This window comes from Rhipicephalus sanguineus, chromosome 6 (assembly GCF_013339695.2).
Source record: "Rhipicephalus sanguineus isolate Rsan-2018 chromosome 6, BIME_Rsan_1.4, whole genome shotgun sequence".
NCBI classification, from domain to species: Eukaryota; Metazoa; Arthropoda; class Arachnida; order Ixodida; family Ixodidae; genus Rhipicephalus; species Rhipicephalus sanguineus.
Window position 1 is genome coordinate 52,264,434 of NC_051181.1, and position 14,204 is coordinate 52,278,637.

The following is a 14,204-nucleotide window of genomic DNA, read 5'->3' on the forward strand; positions in this document are numbered from 1 at the left end:
GCCAAATGCGTTAAAAATCCGAAACCGGACTTACCTGCTCCTTCTGCGTGCGCGACCTGGAAGGGCGCACGAAGCATGCCGGTCGTGCGAGCCTCAATAACACGAGCGGCGAAGACGAACGGGACGCTGCCTCTTCGTAGACGTTTCGTATCGTAAAACCATGTTTTCGGCCATGTCAAGCGATGGCCGCTGCGATGTAGATTAATTCAGCTTTCCTTAATCGACATTCTCACTCGACTCGTTACCACGCCAGTCACTTTCTGACAACGCGATCCGCTGAGCGCTGCACATTGCATTAAGCATCAATGCCTGACCACGGGACCTAACTTGCCTAACTTAGGCATTTAACTCCTTTTGAGGAAAGTGGGTGCATACTCCATTAGAAACGTCATTGAGTGCTACTTTCCTGATTTGCGCATTTTCAACCGAAGAGTACCGCCTGTGGCAGTCTAATTCAAAAAACCGATGCCCTTATACGCCCTGCTACAGCGGCCGCACATCCTTCAATTGAAATACAATGCAAGCCGCGCTTCAGCCACATAAGATATTGCCACGCGCGTTTATTTCTTTATTGTTATGTGATATGACTTCAGCAACAACAAACGGCTACCATCGCTCGGCACAGGCCACGCCGCAATGCTTGGCAAAATTCGAGACTGTCTTAGGCGGCCTTCCTGAGATTTTGCGCACACTGCGAGCAGGCCGAGTTTCTTCTGGAGCTAACGTGAGCCTCAGCGATAACGCAGGATTTTTTTATCATTAATTTATGACAGACCATGCGTTCCGCCAACGATCAAATTATCGACGACCGACCTCCATGCTCGCCGTTATCATTGTACAGCGAGAGCGGTTTGTGCTCTGAGGCTTTGTTTTTCTGGACACAAGTTCACCCAGTAAAACAAAGTTTTATCTCTACCGGCTTGAGTTTGATGACATATGTGTTTTATGACTCAAGGGCCAATGATGGCCAAAGAGCGCCAGGTCATGGGACAGAGTTTGTGATCAGTGATGGCGTTTAGTGGCTGTTTAAAGGCCTAAAATTGTCTGCGCTAAAGGTGCGTAAAAAATAATAATTGTTAAAATCATGAAAGTAACGTGAAACATGCGTGACGAGGATGGGTGACCAGCGATAATGGTACTAAAATAAAAAGGTGTGGCATTAAGCACGGATTCGTCGTCGACACCCGTGACTCCAAAGGCTGGGAGGCCAGTGGTTTCTGAATTGTACCTACCGCAGCAGCAACCCCTGCTGAGAGGCCGTGCTACGGAGTCCCTGGGCATATAATGTTAAATGTTTGTACATCTTTCAAAAAGCCTAATAGTGCTTTTTATTCATTTATTCATTTATTCATATTACCTCAAGGGTCCCACATGGGACTTTACATGAGGGGTGCGCGAACGAAAAAACTGGCGGGTCAGGTTAGGTTTCATGACTTCAAAGATAGTCTTCAATGGCAGCTTTGAATTGAGCAATGTCGGTGATGAGGGCGATGTCTGATGGAAGGATATTCCATTCACCGGCAGTATGCAGGAAGAATGAACGTTGATAGGTGGTCGTATGTGCACGTGGTAGATACACAACATTTCGGTGCGAGTTCCAAGAGGAACGATGTGAAGGAACGATGATTTGGTTTCCTGGAGGCAGCGATTGGAAAAACCTAAAAAATAATATTAGACGAGCAGTCTTGTGGCGAGAAGAAAGTGAGGGGAGGCAGAGCTGGGATTTTCATGATTGTAAAGAGGTTTACTTCCTATAATCATTGATGGATTGAGTGGTATGCATTGTTGGTATAATAATGCAAAGTGTTTGTTCCTGTAAGACTCCAGTCCTGAGCATTGTACGAGTATATGCAGCATTGTTAGTGGACCACCACATCTATCGCACCTCGGCTGGTCGCCACCAGACAAAAGCTGTACGTGTGTGCTCTGTGTATGTCCTAATCTGCAAAGTGTACCATCTGCACGACGTGTTTTTGATATGGGTGGCCAGTGTCTGATGTATGGCTTCACCAAGTGTAGTTAATTTTGTGTTTCACTGTCCCATAAACGTTACCAGTAAATCCTCAGCTTTCGTTTTAGGAATGGATTTAGGCCTAGTACAGGGACAGCTATGAATGTATTTGGCACTGTTGTCTTGGGCGGATGCAGCTTGCTGGTCCGCCAACACGTCTCCTTGCATTTCGCGGTGCCCTGGCACCCAGCACACCCCGACATGCTGTCCGAGTGTCTAGAGTGCGGATAACAGTGAGAAAAGTGAGACAAGGACAGGATTTCTATCTCTTTTCAATGTTTTCAAAGTTTTCACGACGCTTAGGGAGTCCCTGTATATAACTGCACTTTGTAGTTTTAAATGTTTAATGTGTTTAACGGCCACAAATATCGCATAAGCCTCAGCTGCGAAGATACTTGTATTAGGGTGCAGAACGCCAGCATCAGAAAATGATCGACCGACCGCTGCGTAGAACGCACCAGTGTGAGACTTCGAGGCATCAGTAAATAATTCAGAGCAAGCGTATTTGTGCTGAAGTTCGAGGAAGTATGTACGAATATGCAATAGGCGCGTGTTTTCTAACTTTCACAAATGATATATCGCAGTATATGAGCTGCCACTGCCACGGCGGGAAATGTACAGCTGGAGCCACCAAACCGTGTTAAGAAGTGGCACATCAATTTCCTCATCTAGGCCCCTCATGCGAAATGAATACGGCTGTCGCACCGCCGGATGTTTGTTAAAGTGGGCAGAGCTGGACAAATTGCAGTGGAGTGTGAGGGATGTTCATCATTTGCGTTCACCTTGAGGAAATATACAAATGACATATAGGATCTTTGTAGGTGGAGCGACCACTCGTTGGATTCAACGTAGAGATTTTCTACGGGGCTGGTGCGAAAAGCACCCGTAGAAAGACGAATGCCCAAATGGTGGACAGGGTCAAGCAGCTTCAAGGCGCTTAGTGTCGCACTCTGATATATTATCACCCCGTAGTCTACGCGCGTGCGTATGAGGCTCTTGTACAGACTCATGATGTATCTTCTGTCACTGCCCCATGATGTACGTGACAAAATCTTCAACGTATTCATTGTTTTCATTCATTTAACTTTAACATACTTGATGTGTGGTGTAAAGGTTAGCTTCGTCTCCAAGATAAGGCCTAAAAATTTCTGCTCCGTTTTTACAGGTAGACGCTGCCCCTCTAAGTGAATGTCGGGATCAGGCTGCAAGCCTCTTTTCTTTGAGAAAAGTACACAAGTGCCCTTTTGTGGATTTAGGCGGAAGCCGTTTTCGTCTGCCCATTTGACCACCTTATTTAGGCCGAGCTGAACCTGTCGCTCACACATTGCAAGGTCGCACGATCTGAAACATATTTGTACATCATCAACATATGTGCAATAGAACATACTGGGTGAAATGCACAGACGTAAGTAATTCATTTTAACAATAAAAAGCGTACAACTGAGTACCCCTCCCTGAGGCACTCCAGTTTCCTGCATAAACGGTCTTGATAGGGCATTGCCCACTCGAACACGGAATGTGCGGTTCGACAAGTAGCTTTCTATTATATTGGACATCCTGCCTCGTACAGCCAAATGTGGGAGGTCCCTCAAAATTCCAAACTTCCGGGCAGTATCGTATGCCTTCTCCATGTCAAGGAATATGGAAAGGAAAAACGTGCTTGTGAGCAAAAGCTTCACGAATGTATGCCTCTATACGTACGAGGTGGTCAGTCGTGCATAGACCCTCTCGAAACCTGCACTGATATGGGTCAACTAGCTTGTTCGATTCCAGGAAATGTAAAAAACGGCGCTTTATCATTTTTTCAAACACTTTGCACATACAGCTTGTTAGTGCTACAGGGCGGTAGCTCGAGGAGGAAGACGGATCTTTGCCCTGTTTCAAGACAGGTATTATAATGGCCTTTCTCCAAGCAGAAGTGATCTCACCGGAGAACCACACAGCGTTGTATAGGCAAAGCAGGGTTTTTGTGTTTCAGAGGGTAGGCGTTTCAGCATGTCATATATTACTCGATCGGCATCTTGCGCGGATTGATTACAACAGTTAAGTGCTGCCGGTAGTTCTGCTAAGCAGAATGAGTTGTTGTATGCTTCTGTTTTTTGCGCACTTACGTTCTAACTTGTCCCGTTCCATTCTTATTTTGTTGCTTTGGAAGTTTTTGGAGTAGTGTGATGAACTGGAGACTTGCGCGAAGTATGCACCCAGGAGGTTAGCTTGGTCCTCCAAAGTGTCTCCGTGTATGTCCACCAAAGCTGGTGAGTGTGTTTGGTGCCCTGTTAACTTACTGACACCATTCCACACTCTACCCTCGTCGGTGTAAGGATTTATGCCTGATATGTATCTTTGCCAACCCTCCCTCCTAGCCTGCCGGCGCGTTCTCCTACCTTGCGACTTTACGTGTTTAAAGTTGATGATATTCTCAACAGTGGGGAGACGCGCACTAGACCCCACGCTTACGAGCTTTACGTTTCTTACGAGCTTTACGGCACTCGCCGTTCCATCAAGGAACACGACGTTTGCATGCCGCACCACTTAATTGACAGCTATATACATTTCGAAGCCGCATGAATTATAAAGCCGGTAAAATGCTGAACAGCACCATAAATATCCAATGAAGACATGTCAGCCCAAGAGATACTGGTAAGACCTCGGAACATCTCCCAATCAGCTGTATCCACCTTCGACCATGGAGCCTGTGGAGGAAATTCGTTGTCTCGTTGTGTTGTCAGTATTATTGGGAAGTGGTCACTTCCATAAGGGTTTTTAACCACTTCCCAGTTAAAATCAAGTAAAAGGCTGCGAGAGACGATGCTCAGATCAATAGATGAATATGTTTTGTTCGCGAGGCTAAAAAATGTAGGTTCTTTTGTTCTTTAAAAGACAGGCACCCGTTGAAAAGAGAAACTACTCAATCAGACGACCTCGCGCGTCGCTGCGAGTGTCGCCCCGCAAGCTGCTCTGAGCATTAAAATCGCCGAGTGCTATGTACGGTTCAGGCAGTTCGTCGATAAATGATTGAAATTCATGCTTATGTAGCTGGTACGGTGGAGGTATGTACACCGAGCAAATGGTAATGAGTTTGTTGAAAGTATAGCTCGAACAGCCACTGCCTCTAGTGCTGTTTGGAGTGGGAGGCGCCGACGTGCTGCATTTCTTTCTAGTATTATGGCTACACCGCCCGATGATAAGACAGCATGTTCGCGATCCTTGCGGAAAATCACATACTGACGTAGGAAATTAGTATGTGTAGAGTTTAAGTCAGTTTCCTGCACACACAGCACCTTTCGACAAAATTTACTTACGAGTTCTTGTACGTCGTCTAAGTTGCGTAGTTATCCCCTGACGTTCCACTGTATTATTTTGCCCATATTCAAGGAGAGTTAGTGCTGTGCATTTCAAAGGAGGAAATTGACTCATTTTACGGAGCCTTTGTCAGGGCCTGTGATTGGAGTTTCGTCCTTTTTGGAGCTGTCAAGGGATCCTCGCCGCTGCTTTCGCGCAGCCTGCGCCGGTGCACAAAAAGTGTCCATCGCTTTTGTCGAGGCGCCGGACAGTCGCTCTGACGAGCGGTGTGTGCGTAGAGTAGGCTTCGTCACGGCGGATGAAGCCGTCGACCCCACCAGGCCAGAGGTCGAGGGTACCTCTTTAGCTGCTTGGCTGAAGCCAGAGCATGCAGCGGCCGCTTGTGTGGCCGTGCTGACGGGAGTCGGTGCAGCCTTGGCTGCTCCCACCGTGGCGGCGGGTGGCAGTCGCCTCGGCACACTGAGCGTGCGGTGGGCGACCACCTGGGGCCGTTCTAGTGCTGCCCCCTGGTGCACTACATCGGCAAACGATGGTTTGTTCATGAAAAATCGTGAGACTTGTCGCGCTTCCCGGAAAGTTATGTTTTGTGTTACTTTGATTGTTACGATTTCCGTTTCTTTCTTCCAAGCTGGAGACGATCGAGAATATGCGGGGTGGGCGTCGTCACAATTCGCGCAACGGGCCTCAGCCTCCGCCTTACAATCATCCGTGGAGTGTCCAGTAGTAGCGCACCTTGCGCAGGTGAGCTTCCCTCGGCAACTCTGGAAAGCATGGCCAAACCTCTGGCACTTGAAACAGCGCCACGTATTCGGGATATATACCTTCACGCGTAATTTAAGGTATCCTGTTGCAACTGATTCGGCAAGTGTACTGGGCGCAAAGGTGAGTACTACATGCCTTGTAGCAAGTTCTTTGTCGTTGCGCCTGATTCTTATTCGTTGTTACGTTGATGACATTTTCGCTCTTCCATCCATCCGTGAATTCTTCTTCAGTGTGTTCCAAAAGGCAGTCGTCCGAAACAGCACCTTTGACGGTGTTCATAGTTCTCTGTTGGGCAGCCGAGAGAAGCGAATCTTCAAATGCAACAAGGTTGGATAGTTTGTCGTACTGAGAGTTCTCATTGACTTCAATTAATAAATCTCCACTTGCCATTTTGGTGGCCTTGTATCCGTTGCCGATGCTTTCCGTAAGGCATTTAGACACCAAGAACGGTGAGGCGTTATTTACTTTCTTATTGGCGTTTTCCGAGTGATTCACGTGGTACTTGGGAAAGTTGTCTATTTTGTTTTCCGAGAAACTAGCTGCATCGGTGCGGCCCCGCTTTTTGGACGATCAAGTGAAAAGGGGTTCGTAGTACCCATGAAGTAGGTTGTTTGTTCGGCAGCCATGCCAGCCGCCCACCATCGAGGGGCTTGAGTGTTGCGTCCTTCACTGTGCCGCAGGAAAATATTTTGAAATAACAAAGAAGTGTATTTTTCGCAAAGTCCCCCGTTACATCTCTGAATCACGCTGGTATGAGTGACTTGCTATCAAAAAGCAGGAGCGGGATACCATGCATATTATAGCCTGTTTTAGCTGCTCATTTATCACAAAGTTCATGCGGTCGATGTCCGAGAAATATACTGAGACTTCGTGCGTACGACTGCGATCACTTCAGTATGACGTAGCTTTTTTTTTAAACGCCGCTGTCGGTACTGGAGCAGTTACAAACTTAAACACCTAGAGACGTGAGTTGAGCTAGTTGGTACGTAAAAACTGCAGACATAACTTATTAGCGCAAAAAAACGGGCAAGATAGAGACGACACACAGGACGGAGCGCATAACGTCAACTGAGGATTTATTCGCAGAAGAAACAAGAAATCACAAGCTGCGCAGAAGGTTGCGCAACACGCACGGTGTTCCCTCAAACGACCGTTTGAGGGAACACCGTGCAGCTGTCAGTGTTGTCGCGGCTGCCGGACATGCCGGACCATTGCCGTAGATGTATGTGTACAGCGCAGTTTAACTGCACCCGTGTGCTCAGGCGCTAGAGAGAACAACCATCATCATCATCATCAGCAGCAGCAGCAGCAGCAGCAGCAGCCTGTCTACGCCCACTTCAGGGCAAAGGACTCTCCCATGTTCCGCCAATCAACCCGGTCCTGTGTTTTCTGCTGCCACGTTATACCTACAAACTTCTTAATCTCATCTACCCACTTAATTTACTCTCTCCCCCTCACGCGTTTGCTATCTCTTGGAATCCAGTCAGTTACCCTTAATGACCACCGGTTATCCTGCCGACGTGCTACGTGCCCGGCCCATATCAATTTCTTCTTCTTAATTTCAGCTATGATATCCTTAACCCCCGTTTGTTCCCTAACCCACTCTGCTTTCTTCCTGTCTCTTAAGGTTACACCTATCATTTTCCTTTCCGTCGCTCGCTGCGTCATCTTCAATTTAAGTTGAACCCTCTTTGTAAGTCTCCAGGTTTCTGCTCCGTAGGTAAGTACTGGTAAGTTGCAGCTGTTATATACCTTCCTCTTGAGGGATAGTGGTTGACTACCATTCATGATTTGATAATGCTTGCCGAATGAGCCACAACCCATCCTTATTCTTCTAGTTATTTCACTTCCTTGGTTCGGCTGCGCGGTTACTACTTGTCCTAAGTAGACGTGCTCCTTTACAACTTCCAGTGTCTGGCCACTTATCGGAAAGCGCTGTTCTCTGCCAAGATTGTTCCGCATTACTTTAGTTTTATGCATATTAATCTGGGTGCTAGGAGGGAACAAACAGACAGAGGAATTTTCGAGGCTTTTTGCATAAGAAAAGCGGGTGATCGGTGTGTGAGTGCACCGTCGCTGGCTCTCAGTAATAAAGAATGCATATACGTAGAAAGAAATCTGCGCACGGAACAGTTTGGCTAGATGTGGCACGTGTGGGTTGCATGAGTATAGGAAGTGTTAAAATTAGTGACGTTTTAGGGGGCGTGTTTGAGTGATATTTTGCGTGTTGCGCACCCTCCTGCGCAGCTTGTGACTTCGTGTTTTTTTTTCTGCGAATAAACTCTCAGTTGAAGTTATGCGCTCCGTCCTGTCTGTCGTCTCTACCTTAAATGTCCGTTGTTTTTTTTTTTTGCGCTAATCAGTGATGTCTGCAGTTATTAAACACTTATTTGCACTGCTTTATCGAAGGGGCCGCAGCTCTTTGCCCTCTTGGGATAATGGCGAGAAGTGCGTTTTGGTAGTTAAATGGGCACCACCGTAATGCATGCAAATATATCTTTGTGAATTGCCACCTTTAATTGAAGCACGCGCCGGTGAGTGCGGCTTAAAGCCTTGAAGAACGGGAGTGCCCGATGTTAATAGTGACCATGTGTCTTATTTTTCGTGAGATTGTTTTTCATCGTCTTCAAGCGCTCGGCAAATGCCAATTGCTAAGCATCGCTTCATAACAGAAGGCCGTGCTTGGTCACTCCTCCAGAGTCCCTACCGAGTTTCGACGCGGGAACGAAAAGCTATCAAGCGACATGTCAATGAAATGATGTGCGACAAAAAAATGCAGCCACCAAAAACGCTGTGTGCATCACCACAAAACAATGCGTCTCCGTATCCAATACCGTCGACTAAAAAAAAACAAATGTTGCAGTGGCTTAGCTCGGCTATGCCTGGATAACATAGCGTTAGCAAAGGTTCAGCTGGTTGTTCTTGGCTTTGCTGATTGTTTAGGATTATCTTGATTATCATGCTTACTGCTGCTCCAATGACACACACATGGTATACATATTATGTGGCACATGTATATTTATTTTGCCAGGCAACTACTTCAGGATCCGATGAGTTAAGCTTCTCCGCTCTTCTGCGTCGTTGAGCAGCATTTGCACTCTCCTTCTCCATGGCTAAACCACACTGGCAAACGCTAGAGTTACTGTATATGCTACCTTTAGGTAGCAGAGTTGCGCATCTCTCTTCCAAACGCCGCTGGCAACCATACATTGCGGAGAAGCTGACGCTCTGGTCAATTTTTGTATTTCTCGACGCCGTCGCTGCAGCGAAATGAATTAACACTAGTCATCGACAGCCAATGTTTATCGACGGCCTTCGACACACCAGGCATGCTTATCAGCGACACGGTAGGCATGTCACCGGCAAAAACGGAGTGCGACTTCACCGCAGAGCTGTGGTTGCTAGCCGGACCTATGCGCAAATCTGCTACCTAAAGGCAGCATATACAGTGACTCTAGCAAACGCCAGTCAGGGGCGCTATCAAGCGGCTCCAGCGCACTGTCAGACAGCGATTGCACAGCGGCGCGCGCGCCGGCGCCAGTACGTCTACCTCGGCTACGACGTCACTCCTCTGGAAAGTGCGCACCGGCGGCAGCGGCGGAGTGCGCGGGAGGTGCCGACTCGGATGCGCCATATATGTGACATCACTGATACTCGCGCATGCGCAGCACGGCTCTTGAGCAGCCACGCGAAACTGGCTCGGCTAGGCTAGTGTAGCTAACGCTACAGAATAACGAAGAACGTGTATCCTATCCCGCGGATAGATGACGTCTCGTATCGACTCTGTAACGCAAAATAATTTTCGTCAAGAGAAGTGAAAATACAAGCAGAGCGCAAAAAAGACGGGACACAACAGACAGGAAGTTGGGACGAGCGCCCGCCCCGTCTTCTTGTCTCTTGTGTCCCGTCTTTTTTGCGCTCTACTTGTATTTTCAGACAATGCACCAACTCGCCCAGCACCGCATTCTATTGAGACAGAAGTGAAGATGGGCTACTGGCAAATGACCGAGAGAAGAGTGTCTTATAAAAGCAGGTATGTTGGGATTTGACGCCATGCCGCCTTGGCTTTTCTCGGCAGCGGAAACGTTTGAACGCGTTATTTGCATGCTGTTTTTAGATATGAGGAGACCTGAAAACGCCGCTCTTACAGCTTCCGCTGTGACAGTACTGCGTGTTCCGCGCAACCCTCGTGTTTTCTTACAGCGAAAATTGTTATGAGATCACAACAACAGCCGACATTGGTGCTGTAGTTGTGCGCCACCGCAGGTGTCCGCAACCGCTATCGCGCGAAATGACAAAATTAAATCAGAAAAAAATATCCACGATGGGATGGGATTTCAACCCGGGCCCTCATCGTGACAGTCAAGTGTTCTACAACAGAGGCACGCTGGTGCTTGAAACTCCTGCGTAGAAAGACCCTATTAGCCCCGAGAACGAACACTGGTGGCGCGGCAGTCGCGGCGATGTGACGTCACGGCATCGACTCGCTTGCCACGTTTGCTCCGCGGCCGAGGATCGCGGCGGGGGCTCTTTCGCGCTCTTTCGCGATACGGTGGTGATTACGTTCTTGCGGCTCAAATCTCCCAAGGTAGAGGGTGGAAGTTTACACTGCTTGCGAAAGTTAAGATAGTTTGGATAATTTAATCTATATTGGGCAAATTTCCGTGCGAACGGAAGATTCACTGTGAAAACGATGATGCACGAGAGCAAGACATTGCACCCTCGTGTTTTCACCGCGTACTCCAAGACATCGGTGCTAAAAAAATTTACGCTAATGTTTCTAACTTCATCACAACTTGGCGTAGACTGCACGATTAGAGCATGCGTCCCGAGGAATTACAACTGAAATTAGGACGTTTCCAATTCACTAACTACATTGCGGTTTATCGTACAAGCTGTCTGCCTTTGCAGATTATCTACGTGACTTGACAAAGTTGCTCTTTCTGCTACAGGAGACTTCAGAAGAACCTGTCTGTCATAAACAATCACTTAATACATCCGGAACATTTAGCAAAATAATACTGCCACACACACAATAGTTTCGGAAATGCTGAGATGTTAGTATGCTTGGATTATGTTAAGATTTCTTCTCAACCCTCGTCTGGGATTATGCGGCCGTATACTCTCATTTGCATGAACTGCTGGTCCGATCAACCGCCGGGTTACAAGCGGTAAGTTTAAATTATCGAGGGAGCACTGTTGATAGCAATCGTCAGAAAAACAAACGCCTGAATGTCAAAATCAGCGTTCTGAACTGTTTCGATGGCGCTCTCAGCGAGGTGGCCCACGTATTATTTAACCTCGTTCGCCTCAATGAGTCAATTAATGGTATCACACGTCCTGTCCGCATAAAGGTTCATGATGCTCTAGGGTATATGAAATGCAAGCAAAATTGATTTATGAGCTGGCTATCTAAACTAGTACTTACACAAGTGTAACAGCGCCGTTGCTGCGATGCTGCATGAAGACACAATGTGACAGCAATAAGAATTTTCCGCAATTAACGTCAACGTTTTTTTGTAGTGAAATGAAGCCCTTAAATTATTGCGAGGAAAAGGTGGAGCTAAACAACATGATGACTGAGCGAGTACACAAGAAAAACAAACACAACTGCGGCAGTATTCTCAGGCGAACGCTTTTGAGATATTTTGCGAAACTCAATATTGCATGCGTTTTTGTACTGGTGAACGGGGCTTCGCACACCGGCAAAAACGCTGTCCGCAGATCGCGGATGCGTCCGATGCAAATAACACTTGTGGAGGCGAAGCCATCATACTTTTTTAAAAGAATCGCCTCTGGGACCGAGCTCTACGCAGCTCGGACCTTGAAGCACAGCTCTGGGCTGTCCATCGGGCGCGCGACGCGGCGGAGGGGCAAGGCCTCTCTGTCCCGACGTGGGAGCGGCCCGCTGCACGCTAATCGCGCGCACCGAAGGACTAAAATAAAGTTGTTCATCCATCCATCCATCCATCTCTGCACAATGTAACCTAATAATTTGAATAAAGTGTGTTACGCGCCAAGACCACCACATGATTGTGAGGCACGTTGCAGATTAATTTTGATTGCCTCGAATTCTTTAACGCGTTCCTGTATCTAACCAGACGGATGTTGCTTTTCACACCCGTCGGAATGCGGCTGCTGTGGTCGGGAATCGGACCAATTCCCAAGGTTAGCAGCGCGACAAAACAACAAACCTCATCACCCCTTTCAATTGGTGCACTCGGAGCGCGGCCACGTTTGGCGACTGGGAAGAAAAAAGTGTATAGCTCTTTCTCGTTGTACTAGGAACATTATCGACGCTGTTTTCGTCATTCATCTCAAGCTTGAGACAGGCAAAAACAAGCGCAAGCAGCGGAACAGCGTACGAAGCAAGCGCATGATATTCCGGCGCGTCACGGCGGGCCTCGAAGAGTCCGTGCCGTGACGTCATCAAGGTCTCCCGCCAGGCGGCGCCACCCCAACTTCTCGGCGCCAATACAGGCGTCATGTCAGTCAAGGGATCGTGTTAACATACGCGTATATAATATAGCGTGGTAGAAGACTAAAATAACAACCAGGCGTCACACAATGCGAATTGTGCTCCGAGTGGGTAGTTGAATGCTTCCTACCCATTACAAAGGGCTCAGCAATATTTCTACATCCTAATGAGCCACAACACAAACGAAGTGCACATAATGTCTCACAGATGTGCAGCGGGTGCCACGCTTCTCCGCAGAATCACGAATACTGACATAGTGGATGCTTCGCTACTTCATGAAAATTACGATGATTTTTGACATAGTGGGTACATTGTGTGTGTACTTGTATTAGTTGCCCCAAGAGAGTCTACAACGGGCTGTAGAAAGGCCGCTCTTCTAGCTTTCGCTGTGACAATGCTGCGTGTTCTGCGCAGGCCTGGCGATTTCTGGGCATAAATTTGTCCAATGAGCAACTCAGTCTTTACCCGTTTTGCAGCCTGGTTCTTTGCCGTCCCGCTCACGTGAGAACCTGAGATCATGCCTTAATACAGTACTGCTAGAGGGAGGTTCACACGTTAAGGGCCGTTACAGCCGCTGCAGTATTTTACGTGAATGTTTCATCCTGCAGGTCGTTTCCTCAAAATTAATACCATTCCCCGCAGCTACCAGTGATAAGGAGGCCGCCCACCTTGGGCGCACAGTGCGCTTGGATACAATAAACGTTTATTCTGTCTTGTCCTGTGTGTTTAGGTGTGGTTTTTTATTTTGCTGAAGTAAATAAACAGACGAGAATATTATCTCAAAGTAAGACATCTTATTATGCTCCATTTGCGTACAGTGGTCAGTATGCAGTTATGCATACGTGTGTATGTTCGACGATGCAGCATCAAGCAGCGGGTGCCCTGTGTATTCTAAAATGCGTTGTACTGCCTGCTCTGCTTTTTTATTTTATGCAGGTTGAGTTTCGGCATCGGGAACGTAAACGGCGCCAAAGAAGTAGCGAACTTCCCATCGCTTACTGACACTAATGAACCGTACGTCGTGCAAGTTTTTGTTGGCGAACGTACCTACAACGTTGTTTCAAAATCTGAATCGAAGCTCATCGATAATGAATCCTTTACGAACACCCTAACCAGGACGTATCTAGACTTCGAATCGCACAACATCGCCTTAGACAACGTTTTCATGGTACGTACACACAAACTTTTTATTTTCGTTTTTTGAAGCCAGTGAACCTTTTCGCTAAACACGGTGAGTGTTTATATAATGGAACGAGGAGTCTTACTTGTCTCGCATTTTTTTACATGGTCTTGCAGAGGGCCACCATCACGTCGCTTTGGAAACAAAATCCACAACAGCAGTATAATAACTTGTAAATAGGTTAAGAAAATTCGAGCTCGGAAAGTTATACGCTGAATTTATACACGTTCGCTCAGAGAGTGGTGCACCTCGCTCTGAGCGAACATGTATAAATTCAGCGACTGAGCTGTCAACTCCACTCTTGAAAAAGACCGGTCCCCGGTGGACACGTCAAATAAATGTCTTGTTTTTTTGTACGTGCGCCTGCAAGGTGACCTTTCGCACATATACTATATATACTTAGATTATGAAAGTCTGTACTTGGTACCCGAAAGGATAATAAAAAACGAGATACCCTACTAAAAATACTG